General features: G+C 44.3%; 1 pseudogene; it reads right to left on the minus strand.

Annotated features, from left to right (window-relative positions):
- Positions 1–5,981: 5,981 nt before the first annotated feature.
- The window catches only part of LOC119288379, a 7,451-nt pseudogene continuing 2,921 nt past the window's right edge, over positions 5,982–10,511 (minus strand).

Below are 10,511 nucleotides of genomic sequence, written 5' to 3' on the forward strand. Positions count from 1 at the left end.
CCACCAAGCCCTTCAGTCATGCAGCGCTATTGAGGCAGATGCGGAACGCTTGGGCGGCAGCCCAGGGAGTGACCTTCAATGTGAAGGGTCCCAACCTCTTTTTGTTCCAGTGCCACTGCCTTGGTGATTGGAAGCGGATCATGGATGGGGGGCCATGGATTTTTCGCTATGCTCCGGTAATAGTGCAGGAATATGATGGATTCACTGATGTGTCTGAATACAAGCTGAATAAAGTTCCATTATGGGCTCGAATCAAGGGTTTGCCTGATGGCTTGACAGCTAAGAAGGAGTTAGCAGAAAAGGTAGCGGCCAAGGTTGGAGAACCACCTTTTACAGTGACAGTCAATGAGGGCAAAATTAACCCTTCTAGCACGTTGCGAGCATGAGTTTTTGTTGATGTTGATACACCACTTGTGAGGTTTGTTCCGATCACGTTGCAAAAGAGGAAGAAATATCCTGTTTATTATGAGAGGTTGCCAGACTTTTGTTTTTTCTGTGGCTTGATGGGTCATACAGTGGAAGAATGTGGCGATGGAATCCATGATCCACGCACTTGTGAATGGGGAGAATGGCTCCTGTGGAGCGCTGAACAGCCGACCTACATGTCAGGAGGAAGAGGAGGTATGGAGGGAAGAGGTAGAGGAGGTAGGTCTGGAGGCTTAGGTGGGAGGAGTGGGAGAGGTGGTAGACAGGGGAGAGGAGATCGTGAGGAAGACAGAAGGGAGTTTGGCGGGGAGGATGGAGGCTGGCAGGACATGGACTATTTGCAGCAGAACAATTCGGATGGGAATCCAAATGCACGTAAAAGGCTTGTGCGAGCTGATGGCTCAGTCAATATGAGAGGAGGAGGCCTCCCTAATCTTTCTGGCAAGGTTGCAGGAACTGTTCTACGTCTAGAAAATGTAGGGGAGGATGCATCCCAAGTTTCTTCTTCAACCCCTGGCAAAGTTGTGAAGAGGAGGAAGCAGGAGGGTTGGTCTCAGGGGGAAGTTATGGAAGATGTTGAGAAGGCGGCCTCTCTCGAAGAGGACCGCCGAGCCCAATGAAGCTTTTGTGTTGGAACTGTCGCGCGATTGGCGATCCTGCGACAGTCCGGGAGCTCCGCGATCTCGTGGAGGCGTTGCGCCAATGGTGCTTTGTATTGTGGAGACACAACTAGCGAAGTATCGGGTGGAAGGTTTGGCGGGTACTTTAGGTTTTTCAGGTCGTTTCGGAGTAGATAGTAGTGGTAGAAGTGGAGGTTTGTGCTTGTTTTGGAAGAACGATGTTCACATTGAAATAAATACTTATTCCCGCTATCATATTGATTCTGTGGTGAAAATGGTGGGGAAGGATCCGTGGCGTTTGACATGTTTTTATGGTGCGGCAGATAGGAGAATGAGATACAAAACTTGGGACACGATGAAAATACTGCGTGGGGAGAATGCACTTCCATGGGTCTGCATGGGAGATTTTAATGAGATCCTGAGGCTAGAGGAGCAAATGGGACCAAATGAGCGAGATAGTGCTCAAATAGAAGGTTTTAGGGAGGCAGTCGACGTATGTGAATTAGCGGATCTCGGATATAAAGGACTGGACTGGACTTTTGAGAAAAGAGTTGTGGGAGGGGAGTATTGTAGGGTGAGGTTGGACCGAGTTTTGGCAACAACCAGTTGGTCGGCTTTGTACCCGTTTGCTTCGGTAGAGCACCTAACTGCAACGAAATCTGATCACAGTCCTATCTTGCTGATTAATGAGATGGAGGCTGGCAACCAAAGGATAGCGCTGAAGAAGCCTTTTCGTTATGAATGTGTGTGGGAATGTGATACCAGGTTTGGAGGCACGCTTGAGCAGGCATGGGACAGGGAGCAGCCGGCGGCAACACTAGCTGAGCTATCAAACAAGCTTGCATCGGTCGGAACCGCGCTGAAACACTGGAGTAGGCTGACTTTTGGCTCTGTGAGACAAGAGCTGCGAAGGCTTCGACAGAAGTTGACTGAGCTCAGATCAGAGCCGAATCGTGTTGGGCCGGGAGCGGAAGAAAAGCAGGTCTTGGACCAGATTGTTGAACTGTCTTATCAAGAAGAGGTTATGATGAGGCAGAGATCCCGCATGGATTGGCTAGCAGCGGGGGACAGCAACACAAAATACTTCCAGAGGAAAGCAAGTGCTAGGAGGGCCAAGAACACCATAACACAGCTTCAGAAGCCGGATGGGACGGTCACGTCTGACGTAGAGGATATGGACGAGATGACGACCGAATTCTACTGTAATCTGTACAGATCTGAAGGGTGTATTGGCATCGAGGAGGTGTTGTCACATATACCAGTCAGGGTAGATGGTGACATGAATGTCAGGCTAAACGCTATGTACACAAAAGAAGAAGTTAAAGAGGCACTCTTCCAAATGTTCCCAACAAAAGCACCGGGGCCTGACGGTTTTCCAGCGCACTTCTTTCAGAGACACTGGGATCTTTGTGGTGACGAGGTAACCGGCGTGATCATATGATTGCTCAATGGAGAGGATTCACCGGAGGATATTAACCGCACGTTCATCGTTCTTATTCCCAAGATAGCAAGTCCAAAAATCTTGGGACAATTTCGGCCTATAAGTCTTTGTAATGTGATCTACAAGATTGCGTCAAAGGTCTTAGCCAACAGGCTGAAAATTATTCTCCCCGACGTTATTTCTGAGGAGCAGTCAGCTTTCGTGCCTGGGCGTCTTATCACGGATAACTTCATAACGGCATATGAGTGTCTACATTATATGAAGACAAGGAGAGTGAAAACAAATCGTTTTGTGGCTTTGAAGTTAGACATGATGAAGGCATATGATAGGCTTGAATGGCCTTTTTTGAAAGCAGTAATGTTGAAGTTGGGTATTAGCCCTCGATTCACCGAGATGGTTATGAGGTGCGTGTCATCAGTAACGTTTTCGGTTCTATTTAATGGTGGAAGTTTACGTGATTTCAGGCCAACAAGGGGGATGAGACAAGGGGACCCCATATCCCCGTACTTATTTTTGTTAGCAGCTGAAGGTCTCTCGTGCCTATTAAAGGCCCAAGGTTTCGGGATCCATGGATTGTCTGTGGCGAATTCTGCCCCGGCTATCAATCATTTACTTTTTGCAGATGATAGTCTTTTGTTCTTTGAAGCCAATACTGAGAGTGCTGCACAAGTACAGAAGGTGCTGCGAATGTACTGTGAAGCATCGGGACAACGCATTAATACGGATAAATCATCGATCTTCTTTAGTAAGGGAGTGCCTGAGACCACAAGAGAGGAGATAAAGGTTGTGTTGGATGTGCACAATGAATCATTGTCAGAAAAGTATTTAGGGCTACCAACGGATGTAGGAAGAAACAAGGAAGGAACTTTCAAATATTTGAAGGATAGAATATGGAAACATATCCAAGGATGGATGGAGAAATGCCTTTCAGCTGGAGGTAAAGAAGTGCTTATAAAATCTGTGGCACAATCCATTCCGACTTACTCAATGTCATGCTTCAAGTTGCCCCGAGGCCTAATAGAGAACTTGAACGGCCTTCTTCGGAAGTTTTGGTGGGGTAGTAAAAGGGGTCAGAGAAAGCCAGCATGGGTGTCTTGGAAAACTATGTGTAAACCAAAAAATATGGGAGGAATTGGTTTTAGGGATATAGAGCTTTTTAACCTGGCTCTACTTTCCCGTCAAGTTTGGAGACTTCTGCAAGATCCGGAGTCGCTCAGTGCACGAGTCCTTCGAGCTCGTTACTACCCGGACAGTAGTGTGATCGAGGCCACACTGGGAGCTCACCCCTCCCAAGTCTGGCGCTCGTTGATGGAGGGAAAAGAGCTACTGGTTCAGGGGCTAATCAGAAGGATCGGGTCGGGCACGGATACACGTATTTGGGATGATAACTGGCTACCCCGGGATTACAAGCTTAGACCACTCTGCCCTATCTCTCATGATCCGCCGCAGCTGGTCTCACACTTGATTGATGCTACTACTCATACTTGGAACAAACAAACACTGATCTAACATTTTGTCAGGCCGGATGTGGATATTATCTTGAATATACCCTTAAGCTCTCGAGTGCAAAATGATTTCTGGGCATGGCATTATGGCAGGCGAGGGGTGTTTACTGTACGGTCGGCATATAAGATGATCAGTGCGACCAAACATCAGCGTGAGGATTGGCTTGAACACAGGTCCGGTCATTCGAACGTTGAAGCTGAGAGCAAGTCCTGGACTCATTTATGGAAGGTGAAGTTCCGTCTAAAATAAGAGTATTTGTGTGGAGATTAGCACAGATGTCATTACCTACTGGTGTTCTCCGCAGCGACCGCAACATGGCTACAACACCAGCGTGTGGACTATGTGATGAAGAGGAGGACTCATGGAGACATTCCTTGTTCGAGTGCCGGATGGCGAGATGTGTGTGGGCGTTGGGAGACGATGAGATTTTGGAGCATGTGATATCGAACAGAAGTGAAGATGCTAGGCTGTGGTTGTTTTGGCTTTTTGACACACTAAATCAACATGACCTTGCCAGGGTGCTGATCACCATGTGGGCAATCTGGTGGGCACGGAGGAGAGCAATTCATGACGAAGAATTCCAAAGTCCGCTTTCGACTATGTGCTTTATTAACAGGTACCTGGAGGATCTGGAGATTGCTACCAAGCGTGTTTCAACGAGACCCACAAGAGCAGCTGTGCCAAAGTCACGAAAATGGATCCCGCCGGGGGAAGATGCGGTGAAGATCAATGTGGACGGCGCCATATCTCGTCAAGGTGGAACTGGTGCAGCCGCTGCGGTTTGCCGGGACAAGAACGGCAACTATTTAGGTGCTTCCGCGGTGGTTTTCGATGGACTAGTGAATGCCCCAAGCTTGGAAGCTCAAGCGTGCAATGAGGCGCTTGCGTTAGCTCAAGATTTGTTCGTGACACATGCGGTAATAGCCTCGGATTGCATGCAGGTTGTTACGGATATCAACGTAGCTTCGCCTTCTTCATGATATGCTTTTGTAATCCAGGAGATTAAAGATAGAGCTACGAACTTTGCTAGAGTTAGTTTTCGTTTTGAAAGTAGAGAGGCAAACTATGAGGCTCATGCCTTGGCAAAGGCAGCCTCGTCTCTCCCTTTTGGGCGCCACGTGTGGCTAGGAAACCTCCTAGACATTATTTGTATTCCTGCACTTTTGGTTGATCAATAAATCCCTAGTTCACCTAAAAAAAGCTAATTAGTACCTGACTAATAGCTTCGATTAGACGTCAGGCTGCAGCTGAGCCCGGGCAACTGCCCCGGGTCGCTGGGTACTGCCTCCGCCACTGCCTCCACTTGCCTGGGCCCGATCTACTGCGTCGGGATCACAACCTCCCCCGCCACAGCGATCGCCCGCCATGCTGCCGCCACCTTGGTCGCCTGCTGCGCTTCCGATCGCGGCCACCCCGATCCAGTCGCGGGGCACGCCTCCACCACCGGCCCTCCATAGCGCCAATGGGCAGCCGGCCTACGGTGGTCCTCCAGCCCCGGCCCCGTATCACGATGCGCCCCCGGACTCGGGGCCCTATGGCGCATCCAGGCGCCGTACGGGGGCCCGTACCCGGCGCCCTACCTCGCGCCGTCGGCTACGTCGTATGCGCCGTATGCTGCTCCCGCCCCGACGTCCTACGCCAACGGAGGATGCTATTTCCAAGCACACCACGAAGACGTACACAAGTGTAACATCCCAAAGTAGGACACGAAAGGGGTAGATTTAGGATCCGTACATTTGCATAGCATGCATTTGAAAATGTGGGGAAATTTCAAACTTTGTTTTGAGTTGACAAAGTGATTGAGATTTGAACTTGGTGATGAGTTCGAGCTAGGTCATCATAAGTTTTGAAGTAAATTTCAACATGATGTTTGTTCAAATCCAAAATTTGGGCTTTCAAATTTAAACAATAACACAAGTGAGTCTTTGACTCATAAGAACTTACACAAGATAGATGGTTCTAAAACAAACATGAACCATACAAATATATTTGAATTCAAAATTGAGGTTTGAATTATTCAAACTTGAGTTCAAATGAGAAAATTCTAACAAATAGAATAAAATTCAGAAAAATATAATATCACAATGCTCACAAAAGTATTCTTATCCTCAACAGTATTTTTACAACAGGAAATATCAAGTCGCCAAATACATAAATACATCATCCCAATATCCGTGATGGCCTCTGTTGCCTTGCCTCCCGGGGAGGTTGTTCCTAGTTAGTTCCCATTATTAGTCCACTTGCATTGCTTGTATTCGCAATTGGCAAATTAACCTCCATGATTGCTATCATTGTCTCAAATGCGATAGCGAGTCTATGTAATTAGAATAGATAATCAGAGGTTAGCATTGTGAAATTGGATAGAATCATAATACATAATAACGGGAGAAAACAAACCGAGCAAGAACAATTGAGTTGAGGATTATAGTTTATGAGAAACCATTTTGTGCCTCTCAGCATTAGACTCAAAATTGGCATAATTCTTTTAGCTAGACTAGTAATAACTTCAGAACAAAATATACAAGCATTTGTCAGTTTGCTGTCTTTATTTGCACACCCACAATGTTTCGGATTGTCCAAGTTTTCATGTATAGTATTCTGTCCATTTTTATAGGTGGCATTAGCATTTGAAACATTCAAGCATCCACCATTTACATTCAACGTTTCATTAAAGAGCTTGCTTTACAAAATTTCTAAAAATAATAGTGCTAGCATCAATTGCTTCTTTTTTTCTCATTCTTTGGTCAATATGTACTTTCTAAAAATCCCGGAGCAATTTGCGGGATATCCTTTAGTTATTATAGAGAAGCCACACCCAACATGTATTTTAGAGATGAATGAAAATGTTAATACAAAAAAAAAGAACTTGAGAAGTACCTGAGTGGGCCATTTGTGTCGGGGACAAATACCAAATCACGACACTTGCCCTCAGTAATGTGAACCATTTTCTCAAGCCTATATAATTAGGAGACCAGAGTTAGTTATATGTGTTGCTTTCAGGAACAAATAAAAAACCTTCCATGTCACTAGATTAAATGATGCAATGCCTGGCCAAACTTTACATGCAACCCCAAGAACAAACCAGAAATCAAGTAATGCAGACAATGCTAATTTTTTTAATAAAAAACCCTGCTTGTGGACTAACTACAGGTACCAACCCACCGGAACAGCTAGTTGTGCAAAGATATGAGATGACGCCATTATAGACATGGTGGTTTGGGTAATCTTTATAGGTTTTTATAACATGAATGCAGTCTTCAATATTTTAAACAGATTGTTGGTCAAAAATAGTATGTTTGAATCATTGGAATACATGCATATCTTAAAAAGAAGATGGACAGAGCTGGTATATTGAGCAGAAGCATTATAGTTACCTGTAGGTACTGGCATCCCACAAACATACAGTCCCGTCATCTAACATTGTAACCAGTATTGGAAGCTTTGGGCGGCAAGCAACCCAGGTCGTTTTGTGCCCACTCACGCTAAGAGTGTGAACAACTTTTCGTGTCTTCAAATCCCATATCTGATTTTCACACAAATTATGAGGCTTATATATGCAAACAACTTTATCAATCCTGTTATGAAAACAATCATTAATGCTTAATATTCTTCACCTCGGCGTTGTGTGCGTCAAATTTCAAAGTAACCATCAAGTGCTGATGACCGCGATTGAAGAAATAATCGGCCATGACGAATGGCCCCTTCAGTGTGGTTTCAAGAATGGAAGTTTTGGTGTTCCAGACCTATAAATCTCATGCAGAGAAGACATCTTTTAACATTAAATATACAAATAAGTACTGAAATAACTGAATTACTCCCTCCGTAAACTAATATAAGAGCATTTAGAATACTAAAATAGTGATCTAAACGCTCTTATATTAGTTTACAGAGGGAGTAGTTGATTATTCACTAACATGCACACTGTACAAAGACTAAGGAAAGGAAGAGGCTATAACAAACCTTTACTTTGCCCTCATCGGTAACACAAGCAAAAGTGTTGGTGTCCCTTGGATTAAACTTGACACTGTGCACACCAACGTAATATGTATTCTCAGGTTTCACTTTGAAATTTTGAAATTTCCAGTTCTTGCTCGAGTCCCAAAGCTTGATATTTCTACTAAAAGAAGACGATGAAAGAAGAAGGTATGGCTTTGTTGGGTGAGCAGCCAGAGAGTTCACAGATTTCTTATCATAACCTCTGAATTTCTCGACCTCATGCAGCTTAGTGTCGGTGGAATCATAGGCATAGATGTATCTGCGACCATCCCCCACTACCAACCATTTCCCTTCAGCGGTAAATTTGACTGAATAAACCGGATGTCCGAGAGACGTCTCTTTGATGTATTTAGTGACGCCATGTATCATGCGTGTAACCTTGTCTGGCACCTCATTGACCTGCAACTTCATCACAGTTTCCTGCCACACAATCAGCAGATTAAGCTTCACCAACTTAATTTTCACTGCATTAGCAACCACACGCTGGCTATAAAGTAGCAGTAATGATACCTTCTGGTAGTCCCAAATGGAAAAATTCCCTCCCACATGACCCGTCACAATCCTGTGATGCATATTATAATACAAATAAGAGGAAATCTTGGAATAACTAATATAAGAGTTGCGTACTGGATGGGCTATAATTCTATAAATATGACTCACCATGGCTTAGTGGGGTGCATGTCAATGGACGTCACCAAGGTCGTATCCTCTATTGATCTTGATATGATCTGGTAAAACCAGTTAATATAATGCAAATAGTTAAGAGAATTAACCACGGCAGGAAATTAAATGATCAATCTACTACATTCTACAAAACACTAAAAATTATCTAAGGCTCATCGATTGAAGAGTGCTGTTTATATTGGAACGCAGGGATTTTGGAAGGAACAGGAATATATATCCCAAGTCTTAATAGGATACATATGGGCATGGGTAGCTTGAATCATGCATGTCAACATTGTAATTACCTGGCAGCTTGCTGGGTGACAAGTGATAGCTGTCAGCATTGCCCGATACACCTCTCCCTTAAGCTTCTTAACATGCACCATAAAGTCACTGTCCATATTCAGCTTGCCAACAATGAATGGCTCCAATTTTCCGTGGTCTCGCTCCGACTGTACGATAATCATGAGCACCTCAAACTTGACCGTGTCTTTGGGAGGTTGTGCATGCATCTTCATTGTCGCATACACAACCAAAGTCGAATCGGGCCCCATTATCTCTGCTTTTGTAAATTCCTCATTTATTGGTTTAATCCAGATGCCAACGGAATGGTTTGTCTTGTTGGTTAGGGTCACTGGCCATCGAGTTGTTTCCTCATTTTTTGGCTCCAAGGGGAAGAGAAGGCGCTGCGGGTAAACCTCGAGCAGCTTGCTAGTCTCAGAGGAACGGGTATATATCTGCAAGCAACAGCCACAAATAATCAACTCACAAATGGTACCTTGACATGGCATGTATAACAATTGGCGTGGCGTCCAGCTGTTTCAAACAACTTAGATTTCACTATTGACTTTAGTATGCTGCAATTTCTCTGGAATGGATGTTTGGATGCAACAGAAGGTACCTTATATCCGCCTGTCTCTCCGGGTTCCTTGGATATGCTGATTATTTCCCGCGGATGGAATAATGGTGCTGCAGAAACTCCCACTGACTGTGCCTACATAACAAATGAAGATCACCGATTCTCATCACAGGAAAAAAAAGGAAAGAATGAAGATCATCAAGACACAATGTAACATCTCATAAAAACAAAAAACTTTTCTGTTTGACAAGAAATTACTGTTATAGAAGTTCAGCTTAATTACTGGTATAGATCAGTTATTATAGCTTGAGGCATCCCTATATATGAAATCGGGTTGCCCAACTATGACAATGATTTAAATGAAACTTAAGCATATGAAATACCTTATTGATAATAATAGTACTAGAGCCTTGTTCAACCACACTGGGCACTGAAGCGGACTCAGCTAAGCCTGCCAGAAGAACAATAAATGCATGTCACTATTTGGATTACAACTGTAATATATGTAAGAGCACATATGTGTAGATACTAGTGGTACGGTAAAAGACACTTTTTAAGTTTGATTTCATCCATTCTTATTAAACAGCATGATGCAAGTAATGGTCAGAGTAACATGGAAGATGCGACGTTACCATCTAGTAAGGAAGCATGTGGCACCACCTTGGTACCCCCTAGTTTCTTCTTGTTCTTAATCTTAACTTCCGGCCTGCAAGTTTCGTGCAACAAAATCAAATGCTTTACCAACAAGTAAAGGTAGGAGGTTAACTCATCGACATTTATAACCAACAAAATTAATAAAAATAGATACGCCAAGTAACCGAGCATACTAATCCACCAAGATAGATAAAAGGGACATATACATTTGGATAGCTCTGTGGCAGGCTAATTGAGCATACTTGGGCAGGTACCTTACCTGGCAACACCTGTTTTCTCTGCCTCCCTTTTGTTTTTGTTTTGAGAACTAGCTGCAATTGTTTTCTTTGCCCCCCCCCCCCTTTGT

This window comes from Triticum dicoccoides, chromosome 4A (genome assembly GCF_002162155.2).
Source record: "Triticum dicoccoides isolate Atlit2015 ecotype Zavitan chromosome 4A, WEW_v2.0, whole genome shotgun sequence".
Lineage (NCBI taxonomy): Eukaryota > Viridiplantae > Streptophyta > Magnoliopsida > Poales > Poaceae > Triticum > Triticum dicoccoides.